The 25,701-nt window shown below is 41.9% G+C and overlaps 1 protein-coding gene across 1 annotated transcript in view; it reads left to right on the top strand.

Moving 5' to 3' along the window:
* Window positions 1-5,986: 5,986 nt before the first annotated feature.
* Window positions 5,987-25,701, top strand: part of LOC122787397 — a 71,105-nt gene continuing 51,390 nt past the window's right edge. Inside the window, exon 1 of the mRNA XM_044054092.1 lies at window positions 5,987-6,122. The gene's annotated coding sequence lies outside the window, so the exon portion shown is untranslated. The remainder of the gene's footprint in view (window positions 6,123-25,701) is intronic.

The raw sequence follows: 25,701 nt of genomic DNA, 5'->3' as shown, positions 1-25,701 counted from the left end.
GTAAACATTGACTGGAATACAATCAACAATCCCATACCCTCCCTATCCATTAACATCTTTAACTTTACTCAAGTAACCCACTCCATCACCAGACCCAATAAAACAAATCCCCCAGGATCCACTCTTGACTGGAGCTTAGTCACCCATCCAAATAAAATTACCAACTCTGGCACCATCCCTAACTCTATTAGTGACCACCTCCTAGCTTTCATTTACCATGCAACCACCTCCCATCCACACCAACATCAATATATTCAGACCCACAACCTTAGTAAATTTGACCCCAAACCCTTCTCTAACTATCTGAAACAAATGAATTGGAACATTCTTAAAGCCCTTCCACTCGATAAAGCCATAGACCGCTTTAATTCTACTTTTCTATACGCTGTAAATTCCCTAGCTCCACCAAGAAAAAAAAAATAAAAACTATAACTGCACCTTGGGTAACCAAAGAAACAAAGCAAATTATGCATAAAAGAGACAAATCCTGGAAGCTTTACCAAAAGAATAAACTTCCCGAAACCCTTCTCCAATATTAACACCTCTGTAACTTTGCAAAAAAACAAATCTTCAAAGACAAAAAAATCCTACTACACTAAGCTCAAGTCCAACCATCCCCAAAACCCTAGATTTTTTGGAACTCCATAAACTCACTCCTTAACCCAGGCTCCAAAAATAACCCCTGTCTGGACCCAAGTAAACCTGACCTCGAATTAGCCTCACTATTAAACTATTTTTTATAGAGTCAATATCCAACCTAACAAAAACTTTTCCCAACAACGACCCATCTCTCCTACATTCCAGCTCAAAATAATTTCCCACCTATGTTTGAGCTTAAACTTGTCTCCACTAACTACATAAAAAGACTTCTATCCAAACTTAAACCCTGCTCCAATGCACCTGACAACATCCCCTATTCCTTTCTCATGTCTGCTGCTGATAGTATAGTTCTCCCAATTAGTATCCTAATTAATAGATCCATAAAGGAATCCTATGTCCCTAAACTCTGGCATTCTGCCTTTATTCTTCCTCTCCATAAGGGAGGCAAAAACACTAACATTTCAAACTTCCACCCTATAGCTCTTCTCTCTCCAATCTCCAAAATCCTAGAAAAATGCATCCACCTCCAACTTATGCCTTTTCTGACTAAAAACCAACTTCTTACCCCTACCCAACATGGCTTCTGACCAGGACATAGCACTATAACGCCTCTACTCTCATTCTTAGAAACTGTCAATCAAGCCCAAGATTCTGGGAACTTAGTATCCACGGTGCTCCTAGATCTCCCTAAAGCATTTGATACTGTTTCCCATAAGCACCTTCTAAGTCACCTCTCAAACCTAAATTGCTCCCAAAACACTCCTTCCTGGTTCTCAAGCTATCTGTCAGATAGATCTCAGGCTGTGAAATGGAAAAAAGGCACCTCAACTTTCTTACCCACCCCTACCGGAGTACCACAGGCGTCCATCCTTGGACCAATCATGTTTAATATCTTTATCAATAACTTTCACTCTGCTATTCCTAATACCAAAGTCATCCAATATGCAGATGGCTCTACACTTGTCTGCTCTGCCTCTAACCTCCCTGAACCCCTATCTAAAACTCAGACTGCCTTCTCAACTACTGAGATCTAGATGCGCCAAAATCACCTTACTCTCAATGCTAACAAATCTAAACTGCTACTATTCACACCCTCAAAATCTTTCTCTTTTGATAAAAATTCCTTCCAAGTCCTTAGCCTAAGCAACTCTCTGATCAAAGTTGTTCCCTTTGCCAAACTACTCAGTGTAACTATAGATGAACACCTCAAGTCTGACATCCATATTCAGCAAAATATAAAGAAAACCCACCAAAAACTAGGTATGCTATACAGGAACAACCACTTCCTCTCTACTTCTACCAGGCATACTCTGGCCTCCTCTTACCTCCTTCCCTCCCTTCTGTTTGGTGCCCCACTACTAACTAACCTATCCTCTTCTATCACTTCCAAACTTGAAAGCTGTTATAACAAAATTTCTAAATTTGCCACCAAAGCCAAACATTCCACTCATCACTGTGTTACCCTCCAATCCCTCAACTGATTATAATTCACAAATTACCTGGACTTCCTCCAACTCACTACAGCACATAGACTAATATTTAATCTAACCAAATGCCATACTCTAACTAACATCCTTCCCCATACACCCCAAATAGAACTCTCAGATTGGAACACCAAAACTTAATTATTGTCCACAAACCTAAACGTCCTGCTGGACAACTTCTCCTCTCCTTCTCCTTAGGTAAGAAATGGAACTCTCTCCCTTCCACACTAAGGACAATGTCAAACACAAACAACTTCAAAACTCAGCTTTACACCTACTTCTCCTCCAAATGGAAATGTAACTGCATTCTCCCTGCCTAGAACTCTTTAACAAAAGCCCCTGAGAGGGTATCCTCCTGAGTTCCTAAGCACCTTATAGCTGGCTATAACCTTCTACAGCTAATTCCCATACGATCTCTCATACTCTGTAAATATTGTAAATAGCTTTTGACATTTGACTCTAACTGTGTGAATTTGTTAAAACGTATCTGCATGATATTTTTCTACTATGGGCAATATTGCTCATGCTTTGTATTATTTGATATGTATTTGTACTTGTACTTTTATTTTTATTGGACTGCTATCTTTACTGTAATCTGTTTCATGAAGCTTTTCTCCCTGGGCCTCCACTGAAAATGGGCTCTCTGGGCCCAGTAGACTTTCCCAGTAATCAAACTGGAAATAAATAAATAAATAAATAAATAAATAAATAAATAAATAAATAAATGTTATCAGATGATCTAAGGGTCCTGGAGTTGATATTTAGTTGCACTAGGTTGGAGAGTGCAGGGCAGATTTCAGGTTTGTGGATAATATATATATTCACTGCGCATTTATTTGACTGCACCTGTTACAGTGGCTGCTGCAGAATGCAGCTTTTCTAAGCTGAAACTCATAAAGATATGCCTACATTCGTCAATGACTCAGGAGAGACTGCCAGGCTTATCTGTGCTCTCAACTGAGCATGAAGTGGGACAAAGTGTCTCACATGGCAGCTTCATTGAAGACTTTGTCCAGAAGAATAGTCTTAAGATCCCAGTAGAACTCTAGGTATGTGCTCATATTTCCTTTCCAGTAATCTTTTATAATGCTGTGAGGCAGTAAATTTCAGGCAGCACTTTAGTGTGGCTTGTATGCTGTGTATTCACTTTTTTTTTTTGATTACTCCAACAGGTAGGACCACGAGGATGGAACTAGCAGGATGTTAGGCAAAGGCAGCTAGGAGCAGCAGGACTCGTCGGGAGACTGGGGCAGTTGGAAGCGGCAGGACTCGGGTGGCTAAGAGAGAAGCACAGGAAGAACAGACAAGTGGCAGCAGTCAGAAGCTGAAGAGGTGAATGCACATGGAAGACGAATGACACCCTTTTTGTCTCTGGGTTTGAGTCTGCCTGTGTCAGACTTGGTAATCCCCATTGCTCTCTTGTGCATGGGTATGAGTCTGCCTCAGGCTGAGTAATCCCCATGGCTCTCTTGTGTGTTTCTTTGGGTTTGAGTCTGTCTGCCTCAAGCTCAGTAATCCCCATTGCGCTCTCTGTGTTTGGGTTTGAGTCATCTGCCTCAGTCTTAGTAATCCCCATGGCTTTCTCTTGGATTTTTTTGGGTTTGAGTCTGCCTTAGACTCTGTAATCCCCATGACTTTCCCTTGTATGTTTTGTGTGTCTGTAGTCTTTTCTATGTGTCCCACAGATGTGCTGTGTACATCTGCAGTGTGACTGTTCTGCATGTCAGTAATTGCCTTGAGTGATGTAATTTTATCTAATGCTGCTTGTTTCAGTCTTGCTGTATTGCTGTCATCATCCTGTGTTTGGGAGTGGTGTCAGTTCTGTTTTGTGGTATGTACTGTGCGGGTGAGTGCCTCTATCCTGTGTGTGGGTGTTAATGTTCAGTCTTGCTGTAGTGCAGTCTTTACCATGTGTGGGTATCTGTCCTGTGTGCAAGAGTCTGTGTAGCTGTCTGTCTTGTCTCTGTTCAGTCTTGCTATAATGCTGTCTTTATCATGTGTGGGTATCTGTCCTGTGTGCAAGGGTCTCTGTCTTAGTGTGCTTCTGTCCTATGTGAGGGAGTCTGTGCTCAGCCTTGCTGTATTGCTGTCTTTCTCTTGTGGGTGTCTTTGTGTGGGAGTCAGTGTGGGTGTCTTTGTGTGGGAGTCAGTGAGGGTATTTTTGTCTTTGTGTACCTCTGTGGGACTGGCCACCATGATGCAGTACAGAGGCTTGTTGTAATATAACAACATTACTACTAAATCCTAGTCGATGAGGGTTGTCTTTGTGTGGGAGTCAGTGTGGGTGTCTTTGTGTACCTCTGTGGGACTGGCCACCATGATGCAGTACAGAGGCTTGTTGTAATATAACAACATCACTACTAAATCCCAGTCAATGAGGGTGTCTTTGTCTGGGAGTCAGTGTGGGTGTCTTTGTCTTTGTGTACCTCTGTGGGACTGACTACTTTGATGCGGTACAGAGGCTTGTCGCAATGTAACAACATTGCTATTGAATGCCAGTCAGTGTGGATGTCTTTGTGGGAGAGTCAGTGTGGGTGTCTTTGTGGGGAAGTCAGTGTGGGTGTCTTTGTGTACCTCTATGGGACTGGCTAACTTGATGTGGTATAGAGGCTTGTCATAATGTAACAACATTGCTACTAAATGCCAGTCATAGCTCTCAATCTTATGGCACAAAATTTGAACAAAGCCACAGATAATGGGGTTACAGCCCCAAAGATCTGGGCAAATGTTAAATATTGCTCTTATAAACTGAAAAAGTTGCTAGAATAAAAGGTGTTACCATGCATGTTCTGAAGGCTATGAAGTTAAACTGAAATGCCTGTCATTTAGTGAATTCAGTCATCAATGATTTGGCACAAAAAATCTAGAAAACTACAAATTTTGAGGAGCAGACCAAGCATGAGTCACATCTGGACATTCTGTGAAAATCTGGGCAGTTGAGTATGCAGTCAGTGTTTGCACCTGTGAATGGCTACCTTGCTGTGGTACAGGGGTTTGTCCATAATGTAACATTGGTACTAAATGGCATTTGGTGTGTGTGCAGCTGAGTGGCAACCTTGCTGTAGTACAGGGGTTTCATGATGTAACATTTGTACTAAATGCCAATCAGTGTGTGCGTCTGTGAGATGCTACCTTGCTATGGTACAGGGGTTTGTCATTATGTAACATTGGTACTAAATCCCAGCCAGTGTGTGCACCTGTGAGTCGCTACCTTGCTGTGGTACATGGATTTTTCGTAATGTAACACTGGTGCTAAATGCCAAGATGTACCTTGGCACATCAATTCTTAATGATCTGAATGTAGTGACACAATAGTGGCTAAATGGTGCTGGATGAGCTTGACAGGGAAGCGGGTGTGATGGCAATGTGGTCACACTTGATATTCTCCTGAGTAGGGCCCCCAACTTGAGCCTTGCTGGGGGCCCCCACATTCTTGCACCGGCCCTGCTGTCAACTGCTATGATAAGAATTTTGCAGAATGTCAAGATTTTTAGTCCATTTTTCATAAAATTATTTTTTCTGTCAAATTAATGGCAAATCATTAAAGAATGAAGTTAGAAAACAATGACAGACATTTGAGTTTCAGACCTCCTACCCTTCAGAAAATTAATCTTACTGCAAAACCTGTCATTCTATCAGCTTTCTAAGTTTGTAAGAGCAATATTTAAAAAATGTCCGTATTTTTGGGCCTTTGTCCCACTTTTATTTATGGCTTTGTCCAGATTTCTTGCTCTAAGAGGTTGAGAGATATGGTCCCTATTTTTGAGCCTTTGTCCCCCTATTTTGTCGAGCTTTGTCTATATTTCTAGCGCAAAGAGGTTGAGATGTATGGCACCGGAAGGTTTCGGTTTTGAGATGTCGTCATTCAGCTGGAAACGAAACCAGTTTTCCGAATCGGCGAAAGGCTGGACGTTAGGGAATTTACTGTGGTATATAAGCACTTGGATTGTGCATATAACGAAAGTTAATTGGAGTTGCATCAGAAATAGTACTAGCGACGGCGTTAAGCTCAGCTCACATTTTATTGAACTGATATATGTACGTATATATGTTTTAAGAATCTCTTTTATTTTGTAATATTATGTTTTCAAGGTACTGCTAGTTTACATTCTATCGTTTGTGTCAGCAAGGTAAGTTTTTTTCTGACTTCTAAATAAGATTAAAAAAAAAACGAAATTAACAAAACAGTCAACATAGTTATTTATTTTATTACGTATAGTTCCAAACATGTATCGCTTTTTATGAGCTGTTCAGTTCAGACTCAGACTGGGATAGATATCTCTCAGCCGTCCAGATTTTTGCCTCTTATTTTTGGTCTGTTCCTCATAAAATGTGTGCTTTTCAGGCAAATCATAGAGGCTTGAAGTCACTAAATAATACTGAATAGTGACAGTCATTTTCAGATTTCATATCCTTCAGAAAATATATAATAATACAAAAAATGTCAATCTAGCTACTTTCTATGCATGTTGGAACAATGTTTTAAATCTATCCCTTTTTGGGCGAGAGGTTTGAGAGAATGTAATGAATGAGTAGTGCACAGAGCCGCGCGGTTTTACGCTCCACAATCAGGAGAAGACGTGCCCGTTTAATCTCTTCTCTCGCGCTGGAGCACAGCACAGTGGCGAAAGTTTTCAAAGGCGCTTTCCTTCATGAAGATCCGTGTTCCTCGCAGGTCGAAAATGAAAGAGCTTGTAACACCTTCGGTGTTAATATTTATAATTAATTATTCTGATTCATTACATCAATGTTTTATAATTGTAAAGTAAGACATTTTAACTTTACAGTGAACTAGTGTGCTACATTTTGCCCGTTTTTATGAGACGCTGGGATCTACAGTTTGGAGCGGCGAGCGAAGTTGAAAGTTATGCAAAGCTGTATAACACATTGCTCTCCAACACCGTCCCCCTGTAGTACAGAGAGAAAGAATAATGATCGGGACGGGGACTCTCGAATCAGAACCAACTTATTTGTACTGGACATGGAGTGGCAAACACGTAATAATTATGATTGGAGACTCACCCGATCATAATTCTCTTAATTGGTATGTATCATTTTTTTAATATCTTGAAAAGTAAGAAAAGGAAAAAAAAACCTTCAAATCTTGCTTGTTCAGTATTATATAGCCCCATAGACAACTATCCACCCACAGACCCTTTTTTCCCATTTTTGCACATGGTGTGTCACTTTAACAGTGACAATCATCTAGAGCCAAGGTTCACAAAGCTGGGTAGCTAGCCCTGCCATGGTTTTCTTCCATACCACACACTTGCATGCATACTCACACCTATGGCCAGTTTAGACTGTCCAGCCCATATATTGTGTGTCATAGGAATGTTGGAGCAGCAGAAGGAAACTCATGCAAACACAGGGACAACAGCAACACAGTTCTAAAGACCATTACCCGTTCTAAAGACTTAAGCCTTGCCTGTGATATAAATATGACCTGCTGAATAGATAGGTATGTCTCCCAGAGAATATCCGCCCCTCTTGTAAATTTGTGTTTGGATACTCCTTCTGGGCCCATCTCATTTGCTCACTCAACTGAGTGCAGTGAGATCATATTCTGATTTCAGGCACTCCTACTGTGTACAAAGAGAGCATCTGGGAAACAGAAAAAAAAAATTAAGCTTGTTTCCTGCCTTTCCTGTTAAGTGGTATAGACTATTTGTAGGCTTCTGAGCCCCGAAGCCCTTCTGTATTGGAGGGAAGCCTTCTAGCTTAGTTTTTTTTGTAATAACTAGCCAGTTTTCTAGTTTCAGCACTCAGATCTTTTTCTTTGATCTCAGCACTTGTTCAGAACACATTGTAAGCAGTACATAAGCTGCAAATTACTACAGCACTCAACTTTTCTCACTTGTCTAGTGGAAAGCAGTTTTTAGTACTTAATAAATAAGCACTTATCCAGGCATGTCTAAGGGTCAGCTCCCAGTGATTTCTCCTGTCTACCTGATGAATCTGGGCATCTTGGGGCAATGCAGCAATTGCCTCATGTACACAGACAACCCTCTTCTCCTACCACCCAACACTACAACCTGTGAGAGATGCACTTATATAGCCAAACTGGAAGCAAAGCTCTCTTCATCCAAGACTGGACTAGACAGTCAAGAGGAGAAGGTAAACACTTGCACCGCACCACACTCATCACATAGTCCCTCAAAACCTGCACCACCAAAATACACATATAGAAACACAAAACACACACCTACATTCGTGGAGGCTCTCAATAAAAACCTGCCCAAGCATCAGGGACATCCAAAGCATAAATGCAAGCAGACTCCACTCCCCAACACAACCCAAATGACACATAGCCCACAAACTCAGTGTGCCACTCAACCACAGCCCATAAGGCATAACAACGTACCCAACACTCTAGTCATAGGTGACTCTATAGTCAGGCACACTGATGTTCCACTCACTAGACGAAACAAGGAGAAAGTTACTGTCAGCTGCCTGTCAGGTGCCAGGATCCGCCACATAACGCATGCACTCAGGTCACTCCACAATAAGTACAAATATGACACTGTCATTGTCCATGTTGGTGTGAATGACCTGAGACGTACCTCCCTGGACTACATGAAAAGAGACATGGAGGAGCTCTCCGATCTTGTATCCCAGGCAGGTATGACCCTAACCCTGAGTAGCATCCTGCCATCACCCAGAATGATATCACAGTACAAGGACAAAATGATTGACTTCAACAATTGGCTAAGCTTCTGGTGTCATTCTAAGGGGATCCAGTATTTGTCTGCCTGGGACGACATGATTGACAGTCAACGATGCTTTGCCAGAGATGGCCTGCACCTGTCGCCCTTAGGATTCCGGATACTGGCTAAGACTCTTGCAACCCCTATAGTGCCTTTTTTAGGCAAGGTTCAAATGACAAATTCACCACCGTAAGAGGTACAAGCAAGCAAAATTTGAGGGTAATGCTACTCAATGCTAGAAGTCTAAACCTCAAAATGCACTCACTCGAGGCACTCCTTAAAATGGAGAACATTGACATCTGTGCAGTGACAGAGACCTGGTTCAAAGCTCCAGAGAGCACCCCTGCATTACCAGGCTTCAATTCATACCAGACCTTTCGGCCACCTAACCCAGAAAGAAGCACTAAAGGTGGAAGCATGTCCATATTCTTTAAGGATATCCACACCTCCAGGCTAGTTGCACAGCATAATGCATTTGAGATTATCCAAGTGCAACTAACTCTGGGCAAGACCACAATCCAAATTGTAGCTTGCTACAGACCCCCCCCACCATGCCCCAGGATTCACACTCCTCATTTCTTGATACACTGGAAAGTATTAGGGTACAACCCAACACCCTAATAATGGGCGATTTCAACTACCCCACCATTAACTGGGAAAAATACTCATGTACCAACTCTTTTGCTCAACGTTTTCTAGAATTCATAAATTCCAACACCTTGGATCAACTTATTCACACCCCCACCAGGGGCAGCAATATCCTAGACCTGGTCATTACCAACATGGGAAACTGGTGTTCCACACCAGAGGTCAATTCCTCGTTAGTCAGATCCGACCACAAGCTAATCAGCCTAGACATCCACATCCCACCCCCAGCCCCAATTAGGGAAACCATCGTAAAAAACTTCTCAAAAGCCAACTTCACACTTCTTAAGACAGAAGTGGCAAACTTCATGACACCCATGCAGACGGACAATAGAGGTATGACTGCCGAATCCTACACAAATGCACTTTATAAGCACTTACACGAGTGTATGGATCATGCTATCCCTAATAGAACCAAGATGTTATCCTCTAAAAAAGGAAGCCAATCCGGTGGACCTCTGCCATAAACAAATTCCACAACAGAAGAAAGAAACTGTTGCAAAAAAGAGTAAAATCCCATGACTGGAGGAACTCCCTGGTCAACCTCAGTACGAAGCTGAGATCCCTCATAAAATCCTCCAAAGCTAGTTACGAAAACAAAATTGCCACTGACTCTAAAGACAACCACAAAACATTCTATAGCTATGTCAAGAATCTAAATGGGAACACTCAGATCTGCTCTGAGTTACAGCATAATGGCACTAAATATACAGAACCAACTGATATTGCCAACATTCTAGCATATAGGTTCAGTGCTAACTTTACCCCCCTCTCACCACCTAGAGGGCCCATCTCTATACCTGAAGAATGCAAAGTTCCTATAATCACAGCTGCACAGGTAAAAAACTCACTCTCCAAAGCCAAGAACACAGCATCCATGGGACCTGACAATACCCCAGGCTGCGTTCTACATGAACTACAGAATGAACTGGCACCCTACCTAAGTACCATGTTCAATCATAGCCTCACCTCAGGCTTTGTACCCACTGAATGGCGCACCGCGACAGTTATCCCACTCCACAAAGGGGGAGCCATGACGGACTCTGGGAACTACCGCCCCATTAGCCTGACGAGGCTGGTCTGCAAGGCCATGGAACGTATCATCATGGAACTCATAAACAAAGACATTGGTAATCTCCAAACTCTGGACCCTACACAGTTTGGATTTGTAAAAGGCAGATCATGTCTCCCTAAACCTGATTGACTTCTTTGATGCAGTCACCAAAGCCATAGATCAGGGTAAAATGGTTCACACAGCTTATCTAGATCTCGCCAAGGCTTTCAACACCATCCCCCACTCTGGAATTATAGATAAGCTCACTAAACTAGGTATAAATCCCTATGTCACAAGATGGGTTGCCAACTGGCTCATGGACAGAACCCACACTGTGAAAGTAGCGGATTCCAAATCCAACATCAGACCAGTGACAAGTGGAGTACCACAGAGTTCAGTCCTGGGTCCTCTCCTGTTTGGTATCTACTTCTCTGAAGTGCAGGCCAACACAGAAGGTCTTTATTAACAAAGTTTGCAGATGACTGCAAACTAGGAGCCATAATCAAAACTCCTAACGATGTGGACAAACTACAAAAGGGCCTCAATGAGACAGATACCTGGTGTCAAAGCCATGGCCTGAAGCTCAATGCCAAAAAGTGTATTGTCATCCCCTTTGGTAAAAACTCTGTACCCATGAACTACCACATAGCTGGTAGTCTACGTAATGCCAAAAATGTGATAAGAGACCTTGGGACACAGGTGGACAGTAGTCTCTCCTTTGATAATCACATCGCCACAGTGGTCAGGAAATCCTTCTACGTGGCTCATCTCATCACAAAAGGATTCTCATCCAGAAGAAGAGGTCATTGTTCCTCTACTCATCACTCATTAGACCCATTATAGAGTACAACGCCCCTTTTGGTATGTACCTCACAAGACATCTACAACAACTGGAAAGACCACAGAAATACCTCACAAAGAGGATTACTGGCCTCAAACATATTCCCTATGCAGACCGTCTCAAAAAACTACAGCTTTACTCCATTGCATATCGCCTACTCAGGGGCGATCTCTGCCTAACATACAAAGCTATGTCAAACCCAGAGCTGTTGGACATGCTCCACTTAAAGAAATCCCAATCCCTCCGAGCTACATGCTCTAGGGACCTTAACCTTGTCACCACAATAAACAGAACATGCTGGAGGGATAGATTCTTGTCCCAGAGACTTCCTATACTCTAGAACAGACTACCTATCTATGTCAAACAGAGCTCTTCATTAGCACTCTTCAAGAAAAATCTTGATGATTGGATGGGAAATGGGAAATTCACCCCGAGGATCACTTCTGTGGCTCTGCTTGACAGGGGCACAGGAAAATAATTTTCTTGGGTGGCGAAAGCCAGGGTACATTTTTTGGCTAGGCTTGTATGGGCCCTAGGGCCGATAGCCTAGTACCTACCTATGAACCTATGAATACCGTGTCTATGGAACAGGCTCCCCATCCATGTGAAGCAGAGTTCCTCCCTAACCTAATTCAAGTGCAACTTGGACAATCGGATGGGAAACCAGAAATTCATTCCTGGTTTGACACCTATGTCTCTAATGGACACAGGCAACCTTTAAATGGTTCATCTCCCAGGCATAGCCAACTTTAGGCACCAGCGAAGCCTGCAGTCGCTGAGGGACCCTGTTTCTTGGGGGGGGGCCCAACCACAGCACGTTATCTTATCTTGATATTTTGTAACATGTCTGTCAAACCAACAAAGTTTAGTACAGCAGTCGTGTATAATTAATAAACCAGGTGGGTAATAATAACTTTTGTTTATATTTCCTCTAAAAATTCAAAGATATCTCTGGTTATAGTGTTTTATCAAGTAATAGGCTTCATAATGCCATTTAATATGTTTTACCATTGACATAGTGCCCCTGGCTTAGTTTAACCCTTCTGGTGGACGTTCTCTTCACTAAAACTAATAACATAGCCATTTTAGGTACATGTTAATACTCGTGGCTGCAGGGGCCACCTTAGTCATCCTTGACTGTCTGGGGGCTCCACAAAAGCTGCTGCTGGTTGTGGAAAAAATGAGAAAAAATATACTAATTTCCTGATTATTCTGTTTAATCTGAACAGGGTTGTGATATGACCCTGTTAGGATAAAGTTGATCATGACATCTGCTCTCAATCGCACCCATGCTAAAACCAGACTTGCTGAGATATGTGCGTGAGTGTACAGAAGGGTGCGGCAGGTTATGCTTGGGGGGATGGAGAATGTGTGATTATTACTACTTTAATTTTCATCACAGTTAAACCTTAAAGGTGTGCACAGGAGGTCATTATAGCTTGTGTTTGGGCTGGGGACAGTGCGGTCATTGTTTCTTGTACTTTTCTCACAGACCTCAGAGGTGTAAAATGTAGGTTAATATAGCTTGTCTAGGGTCAGTGTACTGTCTAGGAGCAACAAAGTAGAATATAGTAATTAACTTTTCTTCCAAATCACATATCAGGCATGTTTACAGGTGGCTGTCTTTGAGGTTTAGGGGTGAGAAATGAAGAGGCATGCTGTGTATATGTATGACAGCAGTCACTTGAAATACATGGGTGTGGCAGTTTGAACCTTTGCTTTCATCCCAGTCTAACACCAGAGGTATGTACAGGCAGTGACTGTCTTTTGGGGAGGTAGGCAGTATTTCCAGATAGGACCTGTATATCCTCACAACAATTGTCTTGTTAGTTTACTGTGAGCTACTATTTTGTCAGCTTTGAACATTAAGCCTTAGGCACAACTTATGTCTCCCTTGAAAGGAAAAAAAAAAGGCTGAAATTCTTTTCCTACTCTTGATTTTTGTTTAGACCACTGTTGGATGAAAAGGATGGGGAATGCTCTAAAAGTGTATACTAGAGCATCTATAACCCAGTAGCTTCTGGGGGCACTGGCTTAAGTGAGTTCTTTCCTAAATAGTTTTTACTGTGCTGTCATGATCAGGATAGGTAGGTTGAAAGGATGCAAGGAAAACTGAAGCTGAACAGCAGCAATGGATTTCTTTCCTTAATCATAATTTCTGTTCAAGCCATTGCTGGTGAAGAGATTGTGGAAAAATTAAAAAAAAAAACAACTTTGTATATGGTTTGAAGTGCATTTTAAAGTCGTCTTCTTTCAGCTTTTTCCCAGTTAGGTGTCACCACAGCGGATCACCTGTCCACTCATGATTGGCAGTGGAGTTTTATGGTGTCGAGTTGCCAGTCCGGCTCCCAACCTTCTACAGAAGGTGTACACACACACACACACACACACACACACACACACACACACACACACACACACATACACACACACACACACACACCTAGGGCCAATTTGGAGTGTCCAGTCCACCTACAGCATGTCTTTGGGATGTGGGAGGAAACTGGAGCACCCGGACAAAACCCACGTGACCACAGGGAGGACATGCAGACTCCACACAGAAGGCACCCCAGCCGAGAGTCGAACCAGAGAACCTCTTGCTGTGAGGCAGCAACGCTAACCGCTGCAAAACCGTGGCCTAAAATAAGTAAGTTGGTAAGCACTGAAAAATGTACAAGTGTGTCTAATGTACAAAACTGGGAGCCATTATTGAATCCCCAAATTATGTGGATATTCTCCAAAAAGGCCTTACAGAAACAGATGACTCATGCCAGAGCCATGGGCTCAAGCTTAATGCCAAGAAATGTATAGTTATCCCCTTTGGTAAAAAACATGTAGCCATGAATTACCACATAGGTGGCAGGACACTAAACATCGAAAGTGTGATGAGAGACTTAGGGACACAGGTGGACAGAGGTCTCACTTTCGATAACCACATCGCCACAACAGTCAGGAAATCCTTCTATGTGGCACACCTCATCACTAAGGGCTTTTCATCCAGAAAAAAGGAGGTCATTGTCCCACTGTACTCATCCCTCATTAGACCCATTATAGAGTACAATGCCCCGTTTGGTATGTACCTCACAGGACATCTGCAACAGCTGGAAAGGCCACAGAAATTACTCACTAAAAGAATCACAGACCTAAAGCAGATGCCATACGCTGACCATCTTAAAAAACTCCAGCTGTACTCTGTGGCATATCGTCTACTCAGAGGTGATCTCTGCTTAACATACAAGGCCATGTCAAACCCTGAGCTGTTGGACATGCTCCACTTAAAGAAATCCCAATCCCTCAGAGCCACACGCTCCAGGGATCTAAACCTTGTCATCACAATGAACAAAGCATGCTGGAGGGATAGGTTCCTGACCCAGAGACTCCCCATACTATGGAATAGACTGCCCATACATGTTAAGCAGAGCGCCTCATTGGCCCTCTTCAAAAGGAACCTTGATGATTGGATGGGAGATAGGAAATTCACCCCGGAGATCATGTCAGTCACCCTGTTAGACAGGGGTCCAGAGAAATAAATATTGTGGGAAGAAATATCCAGGGAATTGTTATGGCTAGGCTTGCATAGGCCCTAGGGCCGATAGCCTAGTACCAACCTATGAACCTATGAACAAGAACAGAGCTATGATGGCATTGTATGCCTCTCTGTGCCCACAGTGAATCTGCAACAGCCATATGCCTCGGCAGTTGAATTTCATTTCAGCCTCATGTCCCCAACCAAATGGTCCACAGAGAAATGTCTCACTGCCCAGCAGTCTAAACCTGGGGACACAGCCTGACTACTTACATTTGTGTCTCACAGTTCTTGGAGTGGTTATCAAAATTATTCTTATGAATATTTGAAGCTGTGTTACTTGGAAAGCAGTCCGCAAGCTTATGAATCACTGTGCTACTGACATGTTAGTTTCCTCATTTGGACTCACTCATTCACCGGCCAAAACCGCTGAGGTACTGTGCAGCTTCAGTAACTGTTTATGAACTGGACTGTGCAGTAGTACACAAGAGTTTAACATAAGGGTCCCTTAAATGACTACCCTGAAAATTCCACATCAAAACTCACACCACGCACATGTACACACAACACAAACCAGCAACAACAATACTGCATGCTACAGTATCTGGCAGTTTAATGTTACAATACATGCAAACAGCATGGATTCCAGCTGAATCACAGCACTATAGCTAATACTCAGCATGGATTCCAGCCAAATCACAGCACTACAGCTGATACTCAGCATGGATTCCAGCTGAATCACAGCGCTACAGCTGATACTCAGCATGGATTCCAGCTGAATCACAGCACTACAGCTGATACTCAGCATGGATTCCAGCCAAATCACAGCACTACAGTTGATACTCAGCATGGATTCCAGCTGAATCACAGCACTACATCTGATACTCAGCATGGATTCCAGCTGAATCACAGCACTACAGCTGATACTCAGCATGGGTTCCAACAGCACTACAACTGATACTCAGCATGGATTCCAGCTGAATCACAGCACTATAGCCAATACTCAGCATGAGTTCCAGCCAAATCAAAGGACTATAGCTGATACTCAGTATGAATTCCAGCTAAATCACACCACTACCACAGCCCTCATGAGCTTTACTAACACTGTTAACCATCACCTGAACAAAGGCAAACTTGTTTCGCTCTTTCTCCATCTTTCAAAGGCCTTTGATACTGTATTTCATAACAAACACTTAAATGCACTTTCTGAAGTTAAACTAAGCCATTCCACACTTGCGTGCTTCCAGAACTATAACCAGTCATCAACAGGCTGTAAAATGGCAAAATCTTTCTCTCTTCTCTTCTAGCTGTTACATTGGGTGTTTCACAAGGATCTATCCTAGGCCCTCTTCTTTTTACTATATTTACTAATAACCTTCATTCTGCCGCTCTACATCCCATCTTGGTTCAATATGAAAATGGCTCAACCCTAATATGTTCTGCTCCATCACTCCTATAACTTCAAACTTAATTCAGGAGGCATTCACTGCAGCTGAATCTTGGCTAACAAATGCACAGCTTACACTCTGCCCTAATAAAACTAAACTGATGCTGTTTCATCCCACAAGAGCCACTGACCCCATCCATCCATTCAAAATTACCTCAACTAGCAATACTATCATTACTCCAGTCCCCTAAACCAAACTGCTCGGAGTTATCATAGATCACAACATGAAATTTGACATGCACATAGCCCAAACAATAAAAAGTACACAAGAAGCTTGGTACCTTATACAGAAATAAGAAATACCTAACCAATAATACAAGGGGCATCATTGCAAGAGCCCATCTTGTCTCCACCCTCCTTTATGCATCCCCCATTCTTGTCAACCTAAAGAAATCTGATCCAAGTAAGCCTGATGCCAGTTATAACAAAAATCGGAAAGTTTGCAAATTATTCAACTAGTAGATCATTGCCTGACCCTTAAGGCAGCTCTCTTGGTTAAATTATCCAATCTGCTAACCCTCAACCAACTTACTATGGCCCATCAAATACTTTACTAATCTCTACAAAACATACTAATTCACTGCTCAACCAGTTATTACGTTCCAGTAACAAATCATTAATAAATATAACCAAATGGAAAAAATGCTGCCTGGGATTCCCTTTACTCAAACAGCATTGCAAAAATCTGGAATTCCTTGCCTCTAAATATAAGGTCCACAAACGGCATAAAAGACTTCAAAAAACTTCTCAAACCCTACTTCTCTAGTACATGGTTATACTCCTGCTCTGACCCAGGTTAATAACCAAGTTTTAAACAGCTTATTTATACACAAATGTGACTTTTTATTGTTTTTGTTACATACTTACTCTTCTGAATATACTCCAGGATAAAAAGAAATCATAACAACTTTACTTCTGTTTCATTAATCTTGAAATGTAATCTCTGTTTTACATTATCTATTCTTGTTGTTTTGTGTTGTTGTATATTTTACTTTGATATGTATGGACTTTTATTGGATTGCTTGTTTTTTGTAAGTGGCATGTTTCTCACCAGGCCACTGCTGAAAATGGACTTTTTTTGTCCAGTCGGACTTTCCTAGTAAACAAATATAAAATAAACAAATAATTAATTAAATAAATATTAATCTCAATATCAGCTTCTGGTGCTAAAATGAGGGTGTGGAGACCCTGTTTGACATTCGTCTTTTACAAAGTTGACAAACAATTTGGTAAATATGTCACCAGACGGTTTATTCAACTTCTGGCATAATGTCAGACTTGGCTTCAGAAGCCACAAAGCAAGTTCCTCCACAGGATTTACAAGGGACAGCTAAGCCTATAATTTTCCTGGAACTGACAAGGAGTAACCGTGTCCTGTGAGATTGAACAAAGAATATATGCAGTAATCTTAGGCTCTGCTGCAGTTCAGTTCTTAAGTTGCATCAAGTAACAATAAGAATTTTATAATTACAGAAAATAAGTTGTATGCATTTGTCACAAGCTGAACAGGAGTGATGGATTACTCCCAATTCATCCACTTTAAGGTAAAACTTTATTAACTGTACACAAATAAATGCACTTTGCTAAAATAATCATATATTAAAAAGAAAACAAAACTGTGCTAAACATCTATAATAAGTATATGCTATTCTCTGAACAACACTTCTAGAAATGTTGGATACTATTTTTATGGCTTGCACAGTATTATTTATTTGTTTGCTCTAGTTTATATTTGGTTACCGGGAAAGTCCGACTGGACACAAGTCCCTTTTCAGCCGAGGCCCAAGGAGAAAAGCTCCACATTCAACAAAACAGCACATTGTACAATAAGATGTTCATAGGTTCATAGGTAGGTACTAGGCTATCGGCCCAAGGGCATACGCAAGCCTAGCCAACAAGGTTCCCTGGCTTACGCCACCCAAGAAAGTTATTTTCCTGTGCCACTGACGAGCAGAGACACAGAAGTGATCCCCGGGGTGTATTTCCTATTTCCCATCCACTCATCAAGATTTTTCTTGAAGAGTGCTAATGAAGAACTTTGCTTGACATAGATGGGTAGCCTGTTCCAGAGTATGGGAAGTCTCTGGGATAGGAATCTATCCCTCCAGCATGTCCTGTTTATTGTGGTGACAAGGTTTAGGTCCCTAGAGCATGTAGCTCGGAGGGATTGGGATTTCTTTAGGTGTAGCATGTCCAACAGTTCTGAGTTTGACATAGCTTTATATGTTAGGCAGAGATCACCTCTGAGTAGGCGATATGCTACGAAGTAAAGCTGGAGTTTTTTGAGGCGGTCAGTGTAGGGCATTTGTTTGAGTCCAGTAATCCTCTTTGTGAGGTACTTCTGTGGCCTTTCCAGCTGCTGCAGATGTCTTGTGAGGTACATTCCAAAAGGGGCGTTGTACTCTATAATGGGTCTAATGAGTGATGAGTAGAGGGTAACGATGACCTCTCTTTTCCTGGATGACAACCCTTTTATGATGAGGTGTGCCATGTAGAAGGACTTCCTGACTACTGTGGTGATGTGACTATCAAAGGAGAGACTACTGTCCACCTGGGTCCCAAGGTCTCTTATCACGCATTTGGTGTTAAGTAGACTGCTGCCTATGTGGTAGTTCATGGGTACAGAGTTTTTACCAAAGGGGATGACACTGCGCTTTTTGGCACTGGGCTTGAGGCCATGGCTCTGACACCAGGCATCTGTCTCAGAGAGACCCTTCTGTAGGATGTTCACATCATTTGGGGACTTGACTATGGCTCCTAGTTTGCAGTCATCTGTGAAGAACTTCGTTAGCCAGAGGCCTTCTGTGTTAGCCTGTACTTCAGAGAAGTAGATACCAAACAGGAGCGGTCCCAGGATGGAACCCTGTGGTACTCCACTTGTCACTGGTTTGAGGTCAGATTTGGAGTCTGCAACTTTTACAGTGTGGGTTCTATCAGTGAGCCAGTTGGCAACCCATCTTGTGATGTAGAGATTTATGCCTAGTTTATTGAGTTTAGCTATAATTCCAGAATAGGGGATGATGTCGAAAGCCTTGGCGAGGTCAAGATAGGCTTTGTGAACCACTTTACCCTCATCTACGGCTTTGGTGACTGCCTCAAAGAAGTCGATCAGGTTCAGGAGGCATGATATGCCTTTCACAAACCCGAAATGGGTGGGATCCAGAGTTTGGAGGTTACCAATGTCTTTGTTTATGAGTTCCGTGATGATACGTTCCATGGCTTTGCAGACCAGGCTCATCAGGCTAATAGGTCTATAGTTCCCGGGATCAGTGGTGGTTCTCCCTTTGTGGAGTGGGATAACTGTTGCTGTGCACCATTCAGTGGGCACAAAGCCTGATGCGAGGCTATTATTGAACATGGTGCTTAAGTGGGGAGCCAGTTCATTCTGAAGTTCATGTAAAACGCAGCCTGGGATGTTGTCCGGTCCCATGGATGCTGTGTTTTGGCTTTAGAGAGTGCAGCTTTCACCTGCATAGTTGTGATTACAGGGACTCTGCATTCTTCCTGTATAGATATGGGCCCTTTAGGGGGTGAGGGGGTAAAGTTAGCACTGAACCTATCTGCCAGGATGTTGGCAATATCAGTTGGTTCTGTAATTTTCATGCCTTTGTGCTGTAACTCAGAGCAGATCTGGGTGTTGCCATTGAGATTCTTGACATAGCTATAGAATGCTTTGTGGTTGTCCTTGGAATTAGTGGCAATTTTATTTTCATAGCTAGCTTTGGAGGATCTTATAAGGGATCTCAGCTTCTTACTGAGGCTGACCAGGGAGCTCCTCCACTCATGGGATTTTACTCTTTTGCAACAGTTTCTTCCTTCTGTTGTACAGTTTGTTTATGGCAGGGGACCACCAGATTGGCTTCCTTTTTTTGGAGGATAGCATCTTGGTTCTGTTTGGGATAGCACGATCCATGCACTCATGTAGGTGCTTATAGAGCGCATTTGTGTAGGATTCAGCAGTTGTAACTGTATTGTCCATCTGCATGGGTGTCATGAAGTTCACTACTTCTGTCTTAAGAAGCATGAAGTTGGCTTTGGAGAAATTTCTTACTGTGGTTTCCTTAATGGGGGGTGGGGGTGGGATGTGGATATCAAGGGTGATTAGCGTATGGTCGGATCGGACCAACGAGGAGTTGACTTCAGGTGTGGAACACCGGTCACTCATGTTGGTAATGACTAGGTCTAGGATATTGTTGCCCCTGGTGGGGGTGTGGATAAGTTGATCTAGGGCATTGGAGTTTATGAATTCCAGAAAGCGTTGCACTAAGGAGTTAGTACATGAGTAGTTTTCCTAGTTAATGGTGGGGTAGTTGAAGTTGCCCATTATTAGGGTTTGGTTGAACCCTAATATTTTCCAGTACATCAAGAAAAGTGGAGTGGGAATCCTGGGGCATGGTGGGGGATCTGTAGCAAGCTACAATTTGGATTGCAGTTTTGCCAAGAGTTAGTTGCACTTGGATAACCTCGTATGCATTATGCTGAGCAACTAGCCTGGAGGTGTGGATATCCTTAATGAATATGGACACACCCCCACCTTTGGTGTTTCGGTCCAGGTTAGATGGCCGAAAAGTGTGGTATGAGTTATAGCCTGGTAGTGCAGGGGTGCTCTCTGGAGCCTTGAACCAGGTCTCAGTCACTGCACAGATATCGATGTTCTCCATTTTAAGGAGTGCATCGAGTGAGTGCATTTTGAAATTTAGACTTCTAGCATTGAATAGCATTACCATCAGTTTTTGCTTGCCTGTTCCTGTTATGGTGGTGAATTTGTTACTTGAACCCTGCCTAAAAAGGCACTATAGGGGCAGCAAGAGCCTTAGCCAGTATCCGGAATCCTAGGGGAGACAGGTGCAGGCCATCTGTGGCAAAGCATCGTGGTCTGTCGACCATGTCATCCCAAGCAGACAGATACTGGATCCCCTTTGAATGACACCAGAAGCTTAGCCAATTGTTGAAATCAATCATTTTGTCCTTGTACTGCGGTATCATTCTGGGCGATGGCAGAATGCTACTCTGGGCTAGGGTCATACCTGCCTGGGCTACAAGATCGCAGAGCTCTTCCATGTCTCTTCATGTAGTCCAGGGAGGTACATCTCAGGTCATTCACACCAACATGGACAATGACAGAGTCATATTTGTACTTGTTGTGGAGTGACCTGAGTGCATGGGTTATGTGGCGGATCCTGGCACCCAACAGGCAGCTGACAGTAACCTTCTCCTTGTTTAGCCTGGTGAGTGGGACATCAGTGTGCCTGACTATAGAGTCACCTATGACTAGTGTGTTGGGTATGTTGTTTTGCCTTATTGGCTGTGTTTGAGTGGCACACTGAATCTGTGGGCTATGTGTCATTTGGGTTGTGTTGGGGGATGGAGGTTGCTTGTGTTTCTGCTTTGGAGGTCTCTATTGCTTAGGCAGATTATTATTGAGAGCCTCTGTGAATGTTTTTGAGTTTCTATGTGTGGATTTTGGTGGTGTAGACGTAGTGAGACTATGTGATGAGTGTGGTGTGGTGCAAATGTTTACCTTCTCCTCATGACTGTCAGGTTCAGTCTTGGTTGGTGACAGCTTTACCTCCAGTTTGGCTATATAAGTGCATCTCTCACAGGTTGTAGTGTTGGGTGGTAGGAGGAGAGGGTTGTCTGTGTACATAAGGCAATTTCTACATTACCTCAAGATGCCCAGATTCATCAGATAGACAGGGGAGAACACTGGGAGCTGACCCTTGGACATGCCTGAATAAAAAACTATTTTCCTCTAGATAAGTGAGGAAAGTGAGTACAAGAGCTGTTTTTCTCAACGCCAGTGAGAAAAGTAAGTACAAAGACTGTTTTCCTTTAGGTAATGAGGAAGATTGAGTGCTATAGTAATTAGTAGCTTATTTAGTGCTTACAAGTTCTGAACAAGTGCTGAGTATGAATAAGCAAATTTAAGTGCTAAAACTAAGAATCTGTATCTGCACTAGACGAGTTACAGGACATAAACAAGTGCAAATGCAGGCTTTCAAATCAGAAAGTTGAGAGAGATGGAAGATTGCCCAAATGGCCAATAATTACAAATTCTGGGCCAGAACCACTCCTTATGTGGTAGACAGGTTACCTAATGCTTACCACTCCCACTGATAAGCTAGAAGGCTTCCCTCCAACACAGAAAGGCTTGGGGGGCTCAGAAGCTTACAAACAGTCCTGGATACAGCAAATCTGTATCTGGAACACTAGTTACAGGAAAGGTAGGAAACAGGCTTGCAGTTTTTTTTTTACAGAAAAGTAGCAAAAACAGTAGTAAAAACAATTCACATGTAGTGCATGCTAGCACAATTGAGTATGTAGCAATATTAGACCACACAGTTTGAAAAATGCAATTAAATTAAAAAGGACTAAAAGCAAGCGCAGAAAGGGTTTATTAGGTAGAATGCGGTAAAGAGATGGGACTGGGGGAGTGTCCTAGATCAAATCTACAGTGGGGCGGGCACTGCAAAAGCCACCAAATTTAAACTACAAACCAAAAACAGGGAGTTGGGGTGGGGAAGACAGTTTCAGCAGAGATTTGAGCAACCACTAATAGTATAAACTATAAAACCAAAAAAATATACTCAGCTCTGTATATTTGCAGATCAGACTCTCAGAACAGTGTGACAACAGATATCTAAACAACAATTAAACTCTATAATAAAGAAAACTATACTCAGCTCTGTATATTTTCAGATAGTCTTGTAAGGCTGTCTCTCAGAACACAGGTTCAAATTTAAATGCAGGCTGTTATTAACAAGTCAAATTAAGGGAACCTTGAGTTAGGTAACACACAAGCTATAAAAACAGTTATATCAGCTGAAGACAAGGCAGAAAATGGGGGTGGGGGTGGGAAGACAGTTTCAGCAGAGATTTGAGCAACCACTAATAGTATAAACTATAAAACCAAAAAATATACTCAGCTCTGTATATTTGCAGATCAGACTCTCAGAACAGTGAGACAACAGATATCTAAGCAACAATTAAACTCTATAATAAAGAAAACTATACTCAGCTCTGTATATTTGCAGATAGTCTTGTAAGGCTGTCTCTCAGAACACAGGTTCCAATTTAAATGCGGGCTGTTATTAACAGGTCAAATTAAGGTAACCTTGAGTTAGGTAACACACAAGCTATAAAAAACAGTTATATCAGCTGAAGACAAGGCAGAAAATGGGGGTGGGGGTGGGAAGACAGTTTCAGCAGAGATTTAAGCAACCACTAACAGTATAAACTGTAAAACCAAAAAAATATACTTAGCTCTGTATATTTGCAGATCAGACTCTCAGAACAGTGAGACAACAGATATCTAAGCAACAATTAAACTCTATAATAAAGAAAACTATACTCAGCTCTGTATATTTGCAGATAGTCTTGTAAGGCTGTCTCTCAGAACACATGTTCCAATTTACAATACAAAGGATACACATAATTCATATATGGTTACTAATGCATACATTTATAAATAGATATAAATGGTTACTAATATAAATTAGTGTATTTGTAATGGAATTTACAGTTCTGATTGAGTGATATAAAAGCTCTGCACAGAGACTGGAACCAAAGATAAAAACCTGCTCCTTTACTGCAGTCAAAAAAAAACTTTGTGTATGGTCTGAAGTGCATTTTAAAGTCATTAATTCTTGAAAAAGCTGAAGAGTAAGGCAAAATGTGAAAAAAGGAAGAAAAAAGTAATATGTATAGTATGGGGACTCCAAGATGGGGGGAGCACAGTGGAACATTTGAGGATATGTGTGTGTGTTTGGGAGGAGGTGGGGATGCTGAAACAGTAGACAGTGCCTAGGGTACCATTTCACTTAAGTCCAGCACTGTACATAAAGTTGTTATAATTTATCATTGCTGCAGCTAAATGCCATTCACTGTGAATGCCCTTTTGTGTGATGGGGCTACACAGTGTGGTATTATATAACAGCATTGTAGCTACAGGTCACTCTGTGCATACTACTCCTAAAACTTTGCAGCATGAACTAAAAGGTTGTTTAGAGGGGGGTGGCAGTGACAGGGTGATACTTACGCTGAAAGTATCTAGGGCCCCCAACTTAACATTTGCTGGGGGCCCCCAAAAAGCTAACACCAGCCCTGCTCCTAGGCCCATGCTTACACTTAACAAGTGTATCAGAACTTGTCAGACATTTGGGATGCATGGCTAGGCTTAAAAAGGCCCTTGAGGTTGTTAGCCTAGTAAACACCTATGAACCTATGAGGGCTATGCAGACTCTGCACATAAGGCACCACAGCTGAGAATTGAACCTGTTGCCATGAGGCAACAATGCCATCTGCTGTGTCACTGTGTCACCTACATTGGAAGGACAAATTATTATCCCAGGGATAAAAATTAAAAGGAGGATATTCCAAGGTGACTCTTTGTCACCACTGCTATTCTGTCTAGCCCTTAACCTATTAAGCTGTCTACTTAACATCTTAGGCCATGACTGTAATTTGGCTTCTAAAAAACAACAAAGTGTAAAGACTTCTCATCTTCTCTTTGTCCATGATTTAAAATGGTATAGCTCATCAGATGAGGAACTGAAAACACAACTGCAAGTTGTCAAAACTTTTTCAGATGATATAAGAATGTCATTTGGTCTTGATAAATGTGCAAAAGCAACCTTTAAATCAGGAAAACTGCAACACCAAGAAAACATCAGTTTGGGACAAGAATGTGATATAAAAGAACTTGAGCAAGAAGGAGTGTATAAATATTTGGGAATTAATGAAGGATCAACAATAAAACATGAACAAATGAGAATAAAACTTCGTAAGGAATACTTTAGAAGACTTAAATTAATCCTGAAAACAGTACTGACATCTAGGAACAAAATCCAAGCTATAAACCAGTTTGCTCTTCCTGTCCTAACTTACAGTTTTGGAGTGACTGACTGGCCCCAAAACGTGTTGGGTAGATTAGATAGTAAAAATCTTTTATTACAGAGGGAGATAAAGTGGCAGTTGAGACTAAGGTCAAACATTTTACCGGGTCTTAATGAATATATTAACATCAAAGCAATATTAATAGACAAAGCTACTTCAGTTTAATTAATTTTTTAACATCGTAAGTCTTTTCTATACCCCGAGTTACAATAAGACCACATCCTGAAGATTTATACAGGACATTTGATTTCTTAATTTAGATTAGTATGGTTCTATGACTTTTTTATTACGACCTTAACACTGACTAAACACATAGTCAAACCACCATAGTAGGTGAAGATCCTTGGTGACCGTTTACATCTAATGACAGAACGGACATGAGTGGTGATTACTGTAGTTGTTTCACTGAACATTAAATATTTTATTATTTCTCACAACATACATTTTACAACATTTTAATATATACATATTTTATAAATTTTAACAAATAACATATTTTACT

The sequence above is a fragment of the Protopterus annectens genome, chromosome 13.part0 (genome assembly GCF_019279795.1).
Source record: "Protopterus annectens isolate FY-2018-M chromosome 13.part0, PAN1.0, whole genome shotgun sequence".
In the NCBI taxonomy this organism is placed as follows: Eukaryota; Metazoa; Chordata; order Ceratodontiformes; family Protopteridae; genus Protopterus; species Protopterus annectens.
The sequence above is the reverse complement of the archived record's forward strand: the minus strand, read 5'-3'. Positions and strand labels throughout refer to the sequence as shown.